This window comes from Centruroides sculpturatus, unplaced genomic scaffold, assembly GCF_000671375.1.
Source record: "Centruroides sculpturatus isolate CEXI.00-Female unplaced genomic scaffold, Cexi_2.0 scaffold41, whole genome shotgun sequence".
In the NCBI taxonomy this organism is placed as follows: domain Eukaryota; kingdom Metazoa; phylum Arthropoda; class Arachnida; order Scorpiones; family Buthidae; genus Centruroides; species Centruroides sculpturatus.
The window spans coordinates 1,043,478-1,061,001 of NW_019384983.1; the positions used below are offsets into that span (position 1 = coordinate 1,043,478).

The window sequence follows — 17,524 nt, forward strand, 5'->3', positions numbered from 1 at the left end:
AATTTTTAATAACATTTGAAAAGATATGCCGAGAAGAATTCCGTTGAATTAAATATGCTGATGTATACACGGATAATCCAACTGATAATCAATAGCGTATTTCATCAGTTATATATAAAATTTTGCTCAAGTTTTAAAAATGATTACTTTTGTTCCTGCGCAGTAGAAATAAAATCAATTTACATTTTGATGTTTTATAAAGGCGATGCACAAAGTATTTATTATAGAAATTATAAATTTTTCGTTGTTGTTTGAAATGAACTTTTTTGTCATTCTCCAGTACATTTTTTCCATACGCTACATGAACGAATTCCATTCCCCCCGATATAGAACTCGATCCCTATTCGTTTACTTACTTCTTCGTCGACATCTACAACATAACAATACAAAGCTACGTAGTCTGAATTTTTTTTTACTCCTTGAGGGCACTAAGAGGGCCTCTTTTAGCAAGCCCATTATGGGTTCGGCCAGGATGGTGAGGGATGGAGGCCGACATATCCGGACTGTCTAACATTGGTAGATTGAAACTTAACTCTTGCCTTGGATTAAAGTACGATGAAGAGTTAACTGTTTTAACGCATGAAGATATTATTGGAATTGTAAGAAAAATAGTATTGTTATGCGATGTGAAGCATGATGGTGATCATATTAAAGAAGATATTGTTTTTTGAAGTAAGAGGAGAAATCTCGTAATCGTAATGCTCGACCCCCCGAAAAATTCTTGGGGATTTTTCGACCCGTCCGAATTCGATCCTGGGTCTCCCAGAGCAGTAGATTGCCACCTTGATCGCTCGGCCATCCGGCCGCCAGTCTCTTTAGTAGTGGGGAAAAACAGGAATTCGTCAATATTTTCCAGTCGACTTTCTAAGTTTTTTAAAATATTTATTTACGTTCATATTACAGTAGTCCCCCTTATAACACTGTTGATAATTCTGTTTTATATGAATTCCATGTTGTACGAGTCACTTAGATTTTACAAATACGTGTGCCGGGCTGTGAACGGCTCACGTATTTGTGAAATAATATTCAGAAATATATTAATACGTTAAAAATATTCGAAAATATACTTATGATTTTTTTTAATATTAAAATATTTTTGTCCGGCTGGCAACAATGACAGTTTCAAAACATCGTCGACAAAAGCAGACGACAAATTGTCATATGAAACGAACTTTATAAACAAGAATTAAATAAACATATTTTTAAAATTTATCATTTGAGTTTATTTGAAATAAATTATTTCTACTCTTAAGAAATGATGTCATCGTGATTTTTAAACTCAAACTGATTAAAAAGTACAATTTTCAAGATAGCGAAATTTTTAACATTAATAAATATATTTGTCAACTCTGATTTTTTTTTCTTCAAAATTTAAATTTAGTTTATTTATGATACGAATTAAATTTGTTTACTAAATATGATAACTCGGTTTATTTTTTTAGTAACACGAAAAATTAGATAAAAGAAACAATAAAGAATTTTGTAAGGATCCAATCAGATTGCATTAGTCGATGACGTTTGTGGCACAGTTTAAACTGACCAATGGGCACGAGTAGAATATTTGTTTAAAATACTTAATCTATAATAAATAGCTGAAACGCCTTCAGTAAAGTCTTTACATTTGTTTGAAGCTTGCTTTATTTTATTATTTTTTTAAAAGAAAAAGGAATCAATATAAAAGATGCTTAAAATATTTGTATTATTATTGGCAATCGCCTACGTAAATGCGCATCTTTCAATAGCTATGCCTTGTGAGTATAAAAATGTTTTCATTTAATATATAATTATACTTATAGCATTGAGTGGAATAAATTAAAATAGTTTTTAAAAGTTTATGGTATAGATGCAAATGTAAATTTGACTAAAGTAAATTAAATATTTCAAATTTATTTAAGAACTTTTTCTATAAAATAGCTGATGATTTTAAACAAATAACGCATAAGCTAGCTAATAATTGGTAAAAACTGTGGAATTAAAACAAATTAAGTTAATGAGGAAAACGTTTAAAGTTTAATTGTTTTGTCCGGTTTGAAAAGTGGTTTAAGAATTCGTATCATACGTAACTACTTATTTATTATATTTAAAAATATTTTTCATAATATATTAATTTTTCATAAATTATTATTATGATTGCTTTATTTCTTTATTTAATGTTAAAATAAATAGAAATATTTTCAAATTCGCAGTTTCAATCGACAATAATTATTGTTAAAATATGTGGAAAAATTATAAACCGTAATAATTATCTTATCAATAATCTCTCAATTAATCTTCTCTTCTTATCTTTATATCTTTAAGAATAACATCGAAGAGCTTACAGTTTTTTTTTCTCGTTAAAATAATGCAGTTATCGAAGAAATTCCATTGACGTATTTCTAAATTTATTTATATGGATAATTGAGATACGGCATTCAAATTTAATGTGTTACAACTAGGCATTAAATGTTTATTTCTTTTTAACTAATTTTTTAACTAATTTATCCATCATAGAAAAGTTTGTGTACAGCACATCGATACAATGGAATATAATTAGACTATATCTATAGTTTTAGATAAGATTGATTCATTAAGATTATTTTTTTTTTTTTAACGGAGATATCACGGTCAATGTCTGTCTCATAAACTCTTTATTATGCTGACACTTATGAATAAAGCATATCTAGGCACTAAAAATTATATAAGTTAGGATTTTTTGTGCTTAGATATCCTAGCTTTACTTATAAGTTAGTTTAATTCACTAGATATTGTAATAAAAATTCAACATATTCCAAAAAATATGTTAGAAACGACTAATTCCTACAATAATTTGGACTTATAACTTGCTATTCCGAAATTTAAACGCGTGTGTATATATAAGAACATAGACGAGTTTTTACATATCAACATATTAAATAATTTTTTTCATTCAGTTTAGTCATCATATTGTTATAGAAGTTAAATGTAAGCTTCGTTTATATTTCTATGTAGAATATTATCTAAAATAGAGCAAATATTTTTGCATAATATAAAATATATTTTTGCGCGAAAAGTAATTCATGTTTTGGTATGAATTAATTATGAAATGGGTCTGTTTTTCACCTTCAACAATGTATTTTATAAGACAAATTACCACTTTTTGTAACTATAATAATAATAATTACATTCATGTTTACTAAACTATAATTTATAACCCGTATAGTATTTTTTATAAGTCTTTATTAAAACTTAGAAATTTTTTGCCATCAAAGCATAAATGTCGATAGAAATGATGATAAATGGATGCAAAACAGTAAATAAACATTGATAATTTTTCATTCAACATAAAGATACGTATATTTACATAGAATGAAAAAATTTTAATACTTGTTTACGGTTACAATTAATTCAATTTTTGAAAAATTTATATTGTGTTGTATTATATCTTAGTTTTGATAAATGTTGCGATTTGAGAAAGAATTCGTTGCTGTTACTGAAAGACTTTTCGCTTTGGTATATTTCTTGTGTTTGTAGGTTTACATTAAAATAATGAAGCATCAGACATCATAGATGGAGTTTGTACATAGAATAATTTTTCTTGAAAATTGAATATGTTTTCAAATCCATCCTGACATTTATATGATATACTTTTCGAGCATAGATAGAAACTATCTCCTAGAAAAATGTACCGGATAATATTTCTTAAAAATATATGAAACTTGGCAAAATAAGACATGCACATAACTTACTTTTTTAATATCACAACTCAGAAGTTTCTTTTATGAACAAAAGTCTTTACTTAATCCATCATCAATCAAATACATTTTGGTTTAATCAACTTTTATATCAATTTGTATGTGAAAATGAGTTAATATTTTCGAATTATATATTTTAAGTTACTTGACATATTGACAAGTTTAGTTTTTAACTTATAACTTAAAATACCTAATTCTAAAATAGCAACAAAGTGAACTTAGTGTAGTTAACTACTTTAATTATACTGAATACAATTATCTTACAAGTTAGATATTCTTTCGGTAGTAAACAAAACAAGTAATGTTATAAAATAGAGTTAAGTATCTGAAATGAAAAGACACGTCAGATATTTAACTGAAATTACTTTGTTTGTGAATGAGTAATTGTGTCCGTGGTTAAATCCGATAAACTTATGAGTAATAAATTGTAAATATGTTTTAATAACAATCCTTATTTTCTTTTTTCTTATATCTAAACCGTTGATCGCGTGTATTGCATATCTGTAACGGTATGTCTAGAATGGCCACTAGGGGCGGCCCAAGCTATTATTTAAATAATAAATTCAGCTTTTTGCGTAACAATATTAAAATAACAATAAATGCAGTTTTTTGCATTTTTGACTGCGTTTTAGTAGGGTATGCCATGAGAATGCACATTAAGAAGGGATTTTTTAAAATTCCCCCACGGGGAGGAGGGTTAAAGATTACCCTGAAAAACTTGGCTTTTACTGTACTATTTTAGATGCGATTTTTTGCGTTTTTGACCGGGTTTTAGTAGGGTACGCCATGAGAAATTCAATATATTATTATTTTTATTTGTAATATGAATTTATTAGTTATACCACGGAATGACACCGATGCTGCTAGAACCCCCATTAGGGCCGTCCCGTGCTACTAGTAGCTACATATTTGGCTATTAGTTTAGGACTCATAACATCACATAAAGTTTTTTAGGAAACTATGCTTACTTGTTAGACCTTTTTATTTTTTTTATTAAATTCAAACTCTAATATGTACATTTCTGTTTTCTCCTTTCTTCAGTCGGAGTAATATACTTAAAACAAGTAAAACGGCAAAACCGTATTTGGGACAAGACTATGTCTCGGAGACTCACTATTAAGCGATACATTTTCGATGAAATTAACCTGTCTAATTTCGAAATTTCTCTCCGTTGCGTGATGGCTCGAGTTGAATTTTTTGGATGCGTAACAAAAATTTCCCGTTGTTGAAAAAAATAATCGTGGCTATTGTATCGTCTAAAATTAATTTTTTTATTTTGTACAAACAATATACTGTTTAACCCGATTATAACGTCATCAGATGTAACGACAACCCTAATATAACGTCAAATTTTTATCGGTTCCACGATTTTACTATACTAGATAATGTTAAAAAACATACTTATAACGACATAAAACCCTACATTAATGACATATTTGAAGCACTCCCAAATTTACAAAATTAGATTACAAATTTTATTTAACAAAGAAAATACTACGTGTTCAGTCCTAAGGTCAAAGCACACTTCCTAGAACAACTGTTGTGTGGTACTCTCACCATCTGAATTCGGTTTGCCTGTTTGTAGAGAGAGTCGCCATTTTGTATTTTATTTTGACTCGATTCTCGGTTCCCTGAGTACCTACAAGTCTGGTTTTTTGTGTGTGCACGATTTGGGCACCTAATACTCTGTGCCAAATTGCAACTCCTGACATGTACAGTACTCCTTCATACCTCTAAGCTGGTAACACAGCAGGCAATACGATTTTATAAACAAGACATAGTCTTGTCAACAATAATGTAAAAGATTTTTCTTTTACATTATCTTTATTTTGTTCTGTGATGGAAAGGCTTATGAAATGCTTAATTCATTTTGTATATTTTATATATGGCATCACATTCTGGACTTAGCGTAAGAAGTTCGAACAGTTTACGCAAGAAATTTTGAAGTTCATGGAAGTATGTTTAGTGTAGTTTTACATTTTTAAATATATTATCATCTCGATATTAAAACTACATGTTTAGAATGAAAATGGATACAGAATAAAAATAACTGATTTTATATATATTCTAAGAATTGAATTTCTAAGAGTATAATATCACAAATTTAATATTAATTCGGTCCGGGTTTGCTCCAAAAGATATTTTTGGATTGACTGTTTTCCTTTCCCACATGTGGGCAATTTTATTATGGATGAGTTCTTTTTGTAATAGATAAAATTAAAGCCAGCTGTATATCCCATATTGTGGTCTGCGCCAACAAATTAAATCAACATTAATTCGCTGTGCATTTCCTTTTCCATGTTAAATATAAACGAATATATTTAATTCAGATGCGGGTCTACACATCTATTAAGGTTTTTACTCTTATGATAAAAACGAACGCATGGAAACATTAGCAAAATAAGAGTGCCAGAATTAGCGAAAGCACCAAAATGAATTTTACTTAGGACTGCAAAGTAAGATCCGTCCTGATTTGTTAATTAACTGTTTATAATTAGAATACACTAGGATTTAAAATTTAAGTAATAACAGAGACTTAATAGGAGTAGTTTTGCTGAATTGTGTAAAAATCTTAATTTAAAAAAAATATTTGTTTAAAAACACTATGACACTAGCACAAAGTTAAAATTCTGTGTGGGCTGTAGGTTATGAAATATTATTAAAAATAAGTTTTACACGATTACAATAATTTCCCGTATTACAAAAACCAAGAAAGTAAAACCCCTGGCTAACACAAAAATTTTATTTTTTAAACGAAACTAAAAAATTAGATTGCTAGTAACTACATATTTTTTATAAGTTGACGTCTTAAGTTCAAATTTTTTGTCCATGGGATTTGAACTTCAAAGTTTAAAGTAATATCAGTTGTGTTGTCTTTGCTTACATTTGATTTTATAGTTTAGATTTATAATAAATCTTAAAATATTTGATCTCGATAACTTTTCTTAATTTTTAAACTTCTCTGTAATTATTTTGCAGAATCTCATCTATCTCGAATTCTGTAAATACAGTACAGTATTTTTATTCTTGGATTAAATTTTATTTTTCAGCTATTTAATTTTTTTAAACGTTTTTATTTAATTTGCTTTGTATCGTCCTCATCTCTTGCGATTCAAATTTCATCCATGTGTAATTAAGATAGAGGACTGAGAAGAATGAAAGCATCATCAGCGAAGGCAACGCTGTGATCTTGACCAAAGTCCTGCTCCAAAAAGTTGTTAAAGAGAACAAGCCATAGGAGAGGCCTACAAACACAACCCTGGGGACACCCACGGTTGATGGCTCTTTGACAGTTGAAAGAGCTAGATTTGATGGTGGCCTTCCCGTTTTGCAGAAGGTCTTCAGTGTGTTGTAAATATTGGCTGGACAGTTAAGTTTGTGAAGTTGATACAGGATCATGTGCCACCAAGCATTATCAAACGCTTTTTGTATGTCTTATTTGTGCCTAGTTTGGCACTATAATTAGTGGCAAAGTATCCCTCTAGTTTATCTAATACAGTGTATACCAACATGAGGAGTTCATTGAACATAGCCACATCGAAAGAAGACATGATGAGAGTGTACTAACAAGTAAGTACCAACCAGGGAGAGTGAAGTCAGTGTGTAAAAAATGAATGGCCTAATTGCCAAATGGATTTCTGCACCAGTAACCAGCGATTAGCAGATGCAGAAAATAAAAGTGACTGGTTGGCACGAAAAAGAAAAGGGACTTAACGAAGGCGGATTTGAATGCGAAGAGCAGTGTTGCCAAGCTGGAGGTAAAATCTGAGGCAGGAAGACACTTCAGACGACAATGTTGCCAGCTATAAAAGTCCGTGTTGAAAGTTCCCTGTAAAAGGCTTTCAAAAGGTGAGTTAATAGCACTGTAGAAGCAGTGGGCACCAGTCTGCCTAATCAGGAGACACTTTAGTTATCCATTAAAGTAGTTCAGGTGGTCCAGTAGTTAAAATTCCACTGAAAATCTATACTTTTATACAAGTATAAAATAACTAATAACATTACCATTTTATTTATTGCAGTCATTAAATAGTTTTTTTTGAACACCATATAGTGTAAGTACACGACCACTTGGCAATCTTCATCTTAAGTTTCATTTGTAATAAAAGTTTAATCATCCAGTGCCAAACTAAATCTTTTTCCTAAGAAGTGAGTAGTTTAAATGGTTTCAAATTTTGAAATTTGAAAGCAGCGGACCCTTTAAAATTAAAAGAAAAATATAAAATAGACGTGTGAATGGTGTTTCTTTTATAATACATTATAGATATTCAAGCGTTATATTTTTATATTACATTCTTATAATATGGGGCCAAAAATATGTGTGCTCGAAACACTTATTTTTGTTTTTCCGGCTCTGTTATATAGGGTGATTCAGCTAAGCGTGAACACCCTTTTGGAAGGGGTAGGTCGCACAAAGACAAATTGGAATCATAGCAATTCTCGGTCGGAAAGCCATCGTCATGCTTAAATGGCGTTATTTGGCCGCGAGACTGCTCATACGTTCTTTCGGGATACCGTCCCGTTCATTGGTCTGAAAGATCGTCTGCATAACATGTCTCGATTACTTCTTCTGGGGTTACATCAAACGACTGGTGTACGACACCCCTGTTGAAAACGATGACGACCTTGTAGCACACATCTGAAGTCCAAGACTTGTCAGGAATTTTCCAAAATGTTCGTGATTCCTTGCGCCGACGATGTCAAGCGTGTGTTACAGTTCATGGTCACAACTTTGACCACTAGTAACCTCAATGCATTTCTCAAATGTTTTTGAGTGACAAAAAGCATTTCGTTCTCTTACGTGCTGCTCTTTGATTTTTCGTTCTCTGTGTACACTAGCACATGAAGATGCCGTTTCCGACCCGCATTGCTATTTGCAATTTGAAAAAAAATTGTAGACATATAAATAAATTCCTACTGTCATCGTCCTGTCTGTCCTTCCTTAATCTCGAGAAAGAAGTGAATTAGATGAATGTTGAAACTAGATATGGAAAGTTTAGGGAAGGAGCTCCGAGTAACTATAAATGAACTTCCGGTCTAGACAGGAAGTCATGTGAATTCAATTCAAACATTTCCCCTGAATGGAGTTACATAGATGACCGGCACGAAACTGTTGTTATCAGGAAAAGTATGGTGTACAGGGGCAAGATACTACTAGAAGTATGATGTATAGGGGCAAGACACTACTAATTTGAGGTGGAGAGCATGTATTTTAAATGAAATAAATTAAAAATATTATTAAAAATTTCAGCTAGTCATTGTGACGATGTCACAATAAATAATTGATCGTTTAATTTAAAAAATTACTGTTTTCGCGATTTGTAAAGCTTAATATTATCTACATGATTTAGACTATAAATAAACATTACCATCGGAAACCCAGATTATATATTTTTGATAGACAATACTTTTTATTTTAAGTAATTCTTTTAAATGTTGATATACAAGAATCACAAATATTTACAACTTATTGAAGGGTCAACGAAATTGCAGTTTTATCGAAACTCGTTCTAAAGTTTTCTCAGTCTCGTGACTTGTGCAACCGTGCCTTAGTAGTAAAAAAAAAAAAAACAATTGCACGTTAAATGAATAAATTTTTTACATTATTACATATTCTAATTATAATTTATATTTTAAAAATTTTAATAGTTTTGCTTTTCTATATTTAACTTGAATAAATTAGAGCAAAATCATTAGAAATACTGTAGATTGGGTATTTATAATAAGTTCTCTAAAACTTTATTTATATAAATTACGTGAACGGATAGAAAAAAAAAAACAGTTTACATTAAGTTGTGGACTCGACCTATTTATTTTGCGAGAACTATTTTCTTAAGATTTAGACAAAACAAGAGAACATTTGAAGCGCTTTTGTATCGGTAAGAAATGATACAAAAGCGAATTGATCTATGCATTTGTAGGATTAATAGAAATCCTTCAGTATACGATAAACTGAGGATTGGAAAATTCTAAGGTTGAGTATTTCCTCAAGCTTGCTAACAATCTGTTTCAGTGTGATTGACGGTTTGATATCAATGACCTCGAAACAGGTCAGTGAAGGATATCAATCCGACACAACTTTTGAACAAAGATAACAATCTTCTTCAGAAGTTGCTGAGTTAAATTTAACTTACTCATNATGCTTTTTACCATTTAATTAAGTATTAAAGATTTTCTTACAAAAGTTTCTAATTATTTGTTGCCACAATTCTTAAGGAGAGAGTCCAGTAAAGTTCTAATATTCCGTAGGATGTCTTCACTCGGTCCCTGGTTGGCAGTCTGCAAGATCGGCGCACTGTAAAGCCTTTAATTAATTAAAAGAATAGTCCTTGTAGTAAGGATGAATCTTGAAGACAATGACCTCGAAACAGGTCAGTGAAGGATATCAATCCGACACAACTTTTGAACAAAGATAACAATCTTCTTCAGAAGTTGCTGAGTTAAATTTAACTTACTCATTTGTGATCGTCTTTGTTGGGCCTTTGCGTATTGCTCATGTTTACCTTTCTAGGCAATACACTTGTAAGAAGATGCGACGGTTTGATATTTTACACTCCGAGATGGATGCAGTCCCGTCATAGGATACTTCTGGCATATTAGTTGCCACACAGCGGATTACGACTATGAAAAAGTTAGCCAAAAGTCTAATTTTCGAAGTTATTTTGAAATTATTTTATGTCCTCAAAGTGTGGAAAACATTGCCATTCAATATATTCTTTGAATAAAAGTAGTATAAAGTTGAAACGATGTCTTTTCACCAGATTTAAGTGTTGAATTAAGACTAGGATTTGAATGTCATTGCTTGGAAATATAGCAAAAATAAGCACGAAAAGTTAATAAAACATATATATTTCTAAAACGAAAATTAAAAATTTTAAATAATTTGAAGTAAGTTTCAAAAGCTATATTTTAAATCAAATCTATGCCAAATAACTAATATTAATTACACCACTTGGACGTACAATTTTATAATAGAAATAAGCCTCAATCGAAATTATGTCAGAGACCTAAGGCAATCACTCGCATTTTGATAGTTTTGGTGAAATATATAGGCTTAACATCAATTACAAACCATATCCTATATAGAGGTGATGAATAGGTCCTTTATTTTGTAGAGTTCCATACAGTGATTAAATCACAGCGTTTCAAAAATTCGATTTTTGGTCAACTTTTTCATATCAATACTCCATTCTGCGGCATACACAAGCGCAGTTTTGCTCGATGTGACATTTTTAATCATCTTCGTTCCCAGTGATACAGTACCGATCTTTGAGCGCCGTCTTATCATTGGTATCCTTACCCACGGCTGACATCGCATTTTGTGCTGGTGCTAGTGAAATGTAAATAATATGGCTAAAATCGAAGACAACGCGTATGGATATCTTTTAAACTTTATATTAAACTACGGTTCGTTATTTATTGCTCTGTGCCCCAATGCAAATACTGTATAAACAGGGAGATTATAATAATGAACAGAAAATTCTGTCTTACAAATTTTCAAGCAAATTAAGACAGTATGTCCCATATCTAATTAAACTGTAATTAACAAATTTTATTACATGGGATCAGTTTTACATGAACTCTTTATAATTCATCATGCTAGTAAACTTATTTAACAGTTAACCTTTTATTTTTGGAAATTTGAGGAGCTGGTTTAGTTAAGATTAATTAAGTAAATACCTACTTAATCTTTACTAAACCAGGCAAGTAGGTAGGTACTGTACCTAAATAGCAAATGAAACCTTTAGATTAACTCATTAAGACAAGTAAAGATTATTATGAATGCCATTTATCAAACAACAATATGCAAAATCCGTGGCGAGAAGCTTAAAATAATTAAATAAAATATATAGTCAAAATAGGAGCACCAGCGACAAGTAGCTTTATTTTGTAGAGAATTATAGTGTTCACCACATGCTTGCCATATGCTTGCCATAGGCTTATATGCTACGGTAACTACAAAAAACCTTACACATTATAATATTTATTTTTATCTTTAGTACAGTTTTCAAAAGTATTATCTGTAATTTCACAAACAAGCAAATTTTAACTTTGACAAAACACAGTTAATTTGAACACAGTCTTATTTGAATAGCATCAACAGTTAAATAATTCCTCTTTTCAATGTTCCTACTTTACACACTAGGCGTGTTAGTGCTTCCCGTGGGTGGCTATAGAATAAAAAAAAGGTATGGGTAAAAAAAAAGTTTTGTAAAGAAAGGCAGGCATGACCAATTACGTCACCATACCACGGAGCGATATAGCCTAGAAGCTTATGCCCAACTAGCTGATACAAGACAAGAAGAAGATAGCTAGGGGGTTAGACGATCCCGAAATCCTAAAAATTCTATAATCTCATTTGATATATAAAGTGGCAGCTGGATAGCTGAGCAGTTAGGGCAGAAGGAAATCTGGGATCGAATTCAGACGGATTAAAAAACCCCAGGAATAAATTTCTGTGTATGTTAGTGTTTATAGTGTTACTGAGTGTACATTTTGTTGAGGTATTATCAGTGAGTGTCCGCTCTTCAGTATGATATATCTGTTCTGCAACTTGTGTAATATGTTCAAGTATTGATGTGATAAGGTGATTGTGTAATTTCTGATAACATAGTCACTGAGATAGGCTTACCATGCTTTTTACCATTTAATTAAGTATTAAAGATTTTCTTACAAAAGTTTCTAATTATTTGTTGCCACAATTCTTAAGGAGAGAGTCCAGTAAAGTTCTAATATTCCGTAGGATGTCTTCACTCGGTCCCTGGTTGGCAGTCTGCAAGATCTGCAAGATAAAGCCTTTAATTAATTAAAAGAATAGTCCTTGTAGTAAGGATGAATCTTGAAGAGCGCGAATAACTCCAGGAGAGCGAATGTCTCTCGGAGATAGATGAAAAGACTAACAGTGGACTTGCACGGAAAAACTAAATTTTGGAGAAAAGAACCTCATGCCCTTGAAACGCGTTTTTATAGGTTTCTCTCCTGGATTCCGCGTTCCGATTGGTCTTCCCTCGTCTCTCGGTGACAATTCGAAACCTTTCTGGGCACAGGAGAAGTCATTTCCGAGACTTAACCCAATTCTCGTTCATCTAAAATTTCTTCGAATTTTGATATTCTTCCTGTAATTCTATCATTTCGTTTTCCGTTTTTAGTTTACTGGTAAACTAATTGTTTAATCTAGACATTAAGTCTTGCTTTGTTTTAATTTTGAAAGGTGACAATTTAACTGTCCCGCTGGATTTTCATCATTCAAAAGATTTAATTTCGACTTCCGTCCGGGACCTCACAAATATAATCATGAAATATGAATATATTAATACATACTTCTATTTGAAAGATCTTTTTAACTCTCTGCCTGTGGGCAACTAAAAGGGTCTTTTTGCGGCTGCTCCGTGGATCTGTCTCGGATATGTCAAGGATTCTCTTCATATCAAGCGGTCGGGAAATGTCTAACTAGCTGAATAATTTTTGAGGTTCCTGTCCCAGACTGGAACTCGGGTTTTACCTCAGAAATTTTTTATGGACAGTAAATCCCAGATATGTCGGGTCATATCCTTTGCTGTTCCATCGCCTCCATTATGAAACAATGGTTGAAATTGGTCGAAATTGAATTCGAAATTTATTAACTCCAAATCGCGTGTCAAATGCTTAATTTGAATAATTAAAAGAAAAGAAAAAAATGCTTATAAATTTAACTTTTTAATTTATATCAGAAATATAAAAATGAATTCTATATAAATAAATAGAAAATAATTATGTGGAATCAAAGATTTCGTTTAATGGAATATGTCATTTATTTGATGATAATTTTCCTGAGGTTCATAATTAGTGGTCTTTAACTTTTCTGGACAGTTTTAGAACTTTGCTTTCATACAACATATGCAAAGTTTTGAAATATATCAAATACAGGAAATCCTCGTTAGTTCGAAATTCAAGGGATGAAATAATCGCGACGTGGAATTATCCGAGTTTTATATATATCTGTACAATATGCCAAATGCTATGTATGTGACTGATGTAATTTATTAAGCAAACGGAATTCGGGCACGTATACAGAACGCTATTTTCTTTAATTAAAAATTAATAATACTGTAGTATAAATGTGAAGGTAAACAGCACGTATCTGATAAGAACCTCACTGCTTTACTTTTCCAGAACTTCACAGGTTTCCAGATTTGATAAATATTAAAGCAGAATTCCTCTAAATGTAGCCCAAATAAATTTTAAAGTGACCAAAAACATAGTAAGTCGCCTAAAAGTAGTGGCATAGAATCATACAAATATCTCAATCTGTTACTCATAGCTCATTCTTGCAATCCCGAAAATCAGTCGTATTTTATGAGATAAGAGAGAAAAAAGAGTAGTCCATGGGCAAGTTGACACCCGAAAATGTGTTACTGTATAAGCAAAGTCATATTGTTCTTGGTCTATTGTTCTCTCATAGCACGGAGGCAGCAGTTCGATCTCAACGAATGAGTTCACGTACGCATTTCACAGTTCGGACAGAATTTTCACTTCGAATTTCGAAGTAGATGTATTTCGAACTAACCGAATTCCTTAACGTGTAAATCTCTATATCCCCAGCCAGGACAAAAGAACAGTTACGAACTAGCGGAATTTCGAACTGTCTGAGTTTGAATTAACGATTAGCGATGATTTCCTGTATGCATGTGTATATATATATCCCATGGGTGGCGTGTTCGGCATCACTGGCCTTGGCCATCTAGCCAAAGTATATACAGTGGTACCTCGGTATACGTCTGCTTTAGAATACGTCCAATTCGGAATACGTCCTGTTTGGACAAAACAAATTTTGCTCGGTATACGACTTTTGTTCGGTATACGACTTAATGTAATTCAATTATACGCACCATCTATGAACAAGTAGCACTATAGGCCAGACTAAACGTTCGCGGTGCCACGGTTATTAACTTTGTTAAATTTCTTCTGATTTTAATTTGTAAGTAAAATTTAATTAGTTTTATTCATGATGAATTGCAAAAAGGCAAATGAAAAGCAACAGAAAACTAAAAAATTGACTAGAATCACAATGGAACTGAAAAAAAAAGATTGTTCAGAAATATGAAAGCTGTATGCGTGTTCGAGATTTAACTGCTGCATACCGTATTCCGAGAATGATGATATCGACAATCGTGAAAATTAAAGACATTATTAAATCTGCTAACGTTGCGAAAGGGGTTAAATCAATTTCTAAACAGAGATCAAGAATATTAGATCATGTGAGAAATTGCTTTTGGTTTGGATATCTGAAAAACAGTGTGCTGGCGACAGCGTATCAGAACTGATATTAAAAATCACTTGAAATATGCGAAACATATGGCAAACCTAGTAGCAACAGAAGCAATTATTTGCGGGAAAGTTAAAAAGACACATGCTGATCTAATGAAGAATCAACCAGAAACTAACCAGGATAGCTAGGTGTTTAAAGTCAGCCATTTTTTTACATGAGAACGGATTAATCGTTTCTACATTACTTCTTATGGGAAAGGTTGGTTTGGTATACGTCCTATTCGGTATAAGTCCAAACATCAGGAACGGATTAAGGTCGTATACCGAGGTTCCACTGTACTGTATTTCTAGATCTAGATACAGTATTCAAGAAATTATTTTTCTTCTTTCTTCATCCCGATTTTTCTAATTTCAAAAAGAGTAAAATAATTAAATTTATTAAAATAGATATTTATCCTTTAAGCATAAAAATTATATTATTTAAAGTAGCTATGGCTTTTAATTGATATTAACTTAATTCGAGTAGAAAATTAGTTCGTAATGCGTAGTTATTTAGAAACGCATAGAAAGCTTGAAACTAATTTGTTTTTCGAATTAATTCAAATGTTTCAACAGAACTTGAGCAAGTATTTCAACTATAAATATTTTTAATATATAGCGTGTATATATATATTATATATATAAAATATTTGTCTGTTTAAACAATATTTAACATTTATATTCAGTAAATCTGTCTAAAGCAGAAAGCGACTGTCTGGCAAAGCCACTGTCTGACGGTAGCGTCCTGTCTCCTACCGTACGATAGGACTACCTTATACTTTTGTCGAGGGAAGTAGTGGCTTATGTAAATCCGAAAGCACCTCGGGAAATTATTTTTAGAAAATTTACAAACGTAGTACGCTGTTGACGGTAGAAGATGCTGTGAAAGAACAAACTTATTCCTACAAAATTATGATAAGCTATTATGAACAGAAATATACGTAAATTCTATAGGCACTTCACATCACTTGCAAAAAAAATTGAATTGTTAAATAATTTCTGGATTAAAATTGTCTGTTTCTTTACAATATTATTCATAAATGCTTAAATAATCATTATTTTAATAAACTACGTTATAATTTTAACCCCAAACACAAAAAAATGAAGTTTAAGCCGAACTACTCGACATGCTAGACGTAGCGAACGCCATTATCAACCTTCTAGAATTGCCAGATGGCGGCGCTCGACGTTCGACGTTCACGATTTGCGCTGAAAACTTCGCAACCTCTCTATTAACTTCAAAGACTGAAGAAAATTGTGCCCTCCCACATACACAGATACACTAACAATCATAGATACATACCGGAAAAACCCAAATGTTTTTTGCCTTTCTTGACGTTTCAAGGTCCAGAGTCCAAAAATGTAAAAATTTTGAAGGATTATTTTTTAACCAATCGCCATTCATTCCCTTTGTTATATATAACAGAGCCAGGAAAGTAAAAATAGACTAACTTTCATTGCCCAGAAGTTAATCATAATTTGTTTCCACAAGTTAATTATTTCCATTAATTATGATCTTGTATTCCTATTTAGTTGCTGTTATGTCGAAAAACTTTACTTTGATCATCTTGTCATGCAAATAGTTCCCAAAACGTGAGTGTTAGACAGGTTTCAGGTTTATGACGACATTTTATGGTAGAAAATCGTTCTGTTCCGAGATTTAGATTTTGCAGACTTCTAATTTTGTAGAAGTCTGTTTTAGACAGTTTATACTTATATGTATATAATTTTCTTTCAAACTCTCCGCCGTGTGGGTACTAAGAGGGCCTCTTCTAGCAAGCCCATTTTGAATTCAGCCAAAACCACAATGGTGCGGCCGGGTGCTGAGGGATAGGACCCGATATATCTGGACGGACCACCCCCTAAAAATTCCTGGGGATTTTTGACCCGTTCGTATTCGATCCCAGGTCCCCCAGAGCGGCAGGCTGCCATCTGCTCGGCTATCCGGTCGTCATTATGTACGTAATCTTATTGATAGTCGATAGTATTGATTGACTCAAAATTTGAAACGAGAATGTTTTGTTTTATTTTTCTCTTCTGTTTTTAATTATCTATTTTAATTCTCTTTTTAGGTGAAAATACAGACTTATTTTCAAAAGATGCAGAAATATCAGTGACTAAATGTACTGGAGAAACTAAACAGTGCAAGTTATGCAAATCAGAAATTTATACAGTAGAAATTGGATTTAGTAAGTAATTTCAATATATGTTTAATTGTAAGTATCTAATTAAAAGTTTGAGTTAAGCTAATGTTATTCATTGTCTAAATTCAATTGTATTCTCATCCACTATTTAACAAGAAAAATTATTATTTTTTTAATCTAAGTACGAACTGGAAGGTGGAAATCATACAGTATCCCAAAATGATTTTCCTGATTTCAACTGCTTATAACATTTTAAGGAATATAAGTACAGGCACCGAAATTTGCTCATAAATATGAATAATTATAAAGTTTTCAGTTTTTATTTTACACACTCACTTGTCAATATCGATACCTCCAGTGACATGCAAAGTGTCCAATCGGTACTCT

General features: G+C 31.8%; 1 long non-coding RNA gene across 1 annotated transcript; it reads left to right on the top strand.

Moving 5' to 3' along the window:
- Nucleotides 1-1,478: 1,478 nt before the first annotated feature.
- On the top strand, nt 1,479-17,167 carry LOC111632852. The gene is made up of 2 exons (XR_002757937.1): nt 1,479-1,751; nt 17,066-17,167. It is a non-coding gene; the product is annotated as an uncharacterized LOC111632852 (long non-coding RNA).
- The last annotated feature ends 357 nt before the right edge of the window (nt 17,168-17,524 follow it).